Source organism: Amblyomma maculatum, chromosome 10 (genome assembly GCF_055883805.1).
Source record: "Amblyomma maculatum isolate TAMU_Amacu chromosome 10, ASM5588380v1, whole genome shotgun sequence".
Lineage (NCBI taxonomy): Eukaryota > Metazoa > Arthropoda > Arachnida > Ixodida > Ixodidae > Amblyomma > Amblyomma maculatum.
In genome coordinates this window covers 115,744,200-115,746,308 of record NC_139353.1, presented here as the reverse complement: position 1 = coordinate 115,746,308, position 2,109 = coordinate 115,744,200, and the positions used below count along the sequence as shown (strand labels likewise).

The 2,109-nt window shown below is 42.0% G+C and overlaps 1 non-coding gene across 1 annotated transcript; it reads right to left on the bottom strand.

Annotated features, from left to right (window-relative positions):
* Positions 1 to 1,641: 1,641 nt before the first annotated feature.
* On the bottom strand, positions 1,642 to 1,714 carry TRNAS-AGA (transfer RNA serine (anticodon AGA)). Its single transcript has one exon. It is a non-coding gene; the product is annotated as a tRNA-Ser (tRNA).
* Between the last annotated feature and the right edge of the window lie 395 nt (positions 1,715 to 2,109).

The window sequence follows — 2,109 nt, the reverse complement described above, 5'->3', positions numbered from 1 at the left end:
GTGTTCTTTTGATCCTCGCGCTGTCAAATCACGTGATCATGAGCTTCATAATACGGAGACGCTATCGGTTAGGGAGATAAGGTAATAGCGGAGCGCAAGTGCGCTGAGTAATAGGGTCACGAAGAGTCGGACACGACTGAACGACTCAACTGAACTGATATATATATATATATATATATATATATATATATATGTGTGTGTGTGTGTGTGTGTGTGTGTGTGTGTGTGTGTGTGTGTGTGTGTGTGTGTGTGTGTGTGTGTGTGTGTGTGTGTGTGTGTGTGTGTGTGTGTGTGTGTGTGTGTGTGTGTGTGTGTGTGCGTGTTTAATTCAAATACAATATCATCGAGATACTCGCATTCATGCGCGTTGTGAATGCGCGAAGCGAGATGCGAACGCTTTGTCTTTGTTTATATCTGGAGAGAAGCTGTAAATACACTTTCACATAGTTGAAGGTTACCTTTGAAACAAGGCACGCGTGTAGCAAAATCTGGTACTTTTCATAGTTAAGGAACACTTTCTAGCTCGATCATAACCCTCGCGTGTCATATACCCGAGGCGCACGCAAAGTCAAGAAAGACGGCTAGTATTTTTCGTTGAAACATTTCACACCAGCTGATACATAATGCTCAATTTTATGCAATCAATCTCTGCAAACGGGGACAGACTCTGTTTGTGCGGAGCCTCACCCGAATTTCGTTCCTCTCACTTACCACTAATTGCAGTCCATCAATGAAGAAAGCTTAAAGACCTATGCAGATTTAAATGCAATGTCGTCTGCAGTGATCTTGTGTAATTATTCCACACACGCTATCACCGGTAATATATACTCATGACTGCCAATCCATAAAAGGTACATATATAGTTTGCTTTACCATGAAGACAAAACATGCACCGACGCACGCATGTACATCAGAGTTTGACAAAATTTTACCCGATTTCCGCTAAATGAGAAAGGTAAATTTACTGGCACGCTGCTGCAGCGGCCAATAGGAATAAATATTTTTAAAGAAGGAAGCGCTTTATTCAGTTTATTATTTCAAAACACTTCGTAAGGGGGCATTAGTCAAGTGGTGCGATTAATTGTTAAACGTGGTAACAACAATATCGAGCATATGGTATTAAATATGACATGGTGAACGCCGTTTCAGCCTCAAGCGTCCCGGAATAAAAAGAATTGCAGTGATTTTGAAACACTAAAACCTTTGAAACACTTCGCTATACTGTGGCTAAACTATAATCTATCTGAGTGTCAGGTTATTTTGACAAATAGAAAAGAACTGATTAGCAGTATTTATTCTTATTATCCTTAGCAAAAGAAAGTGAAGAAAAATAAATAGCACAGTTTAATGCCTCGTTGTAACATGTAGTCTATGAGGCACTACGCACCGAAGTGCGCCATAAAAATCCAGGAATGAAATATGTTTCTAGTGCTGGCATGAAACTGCACAACGAGAGGTGAGGGCATCTTGTATTACACCTCAGCGGAAAGGAAAGAAGCCAACAGTCGGCGAGGCCAAGGAAAGCATTGGGGATTGTATTTACGTCTTTTCTTAAATTTTTAATTCGATGATCACATAAATGAGTAATGTAATCTGCTTATGGGAAAGAGAATTAAACACAAAGTATAAGAAAAGACAACGTGCCGATGGTGGGAACCGAACCCACGACTTCCGAATATCTCGTCCGGTGCTCTTCCAACTGAGCTACATCGGCCGCTGTCCCCCCTGCTACTTTCTAGGGTAATAATGTCTTTATATGAACCTTGAGAGTGTTCACCAGCGCCACCCTCAACCATAGCGGTGGACGTGGAATGTCCTGTGTTACCGCCAACGCCTCGTAGAACGTGATCAAGAGCGAGGGCGAAAGCTGTTCTAGAACCCTCTCATGCTACCTATGGCCTCAAGACTGCCAGAACCGAGACCCCCGTAAGCTACAAGCAGATAAATGAAGGGGAAATGAGGGTGCTCGTTATATGTGATTATCGAAGTAAAAATTAAAAAAAAAAGACATAAATACAATCCTCAATGCTTTCCTTGGCCTCGCCGACTGTTGGCTTCTTTCCTTCATGTATTATAACGAGCACCCTCATTTCCCCTTCATTCGCCCTC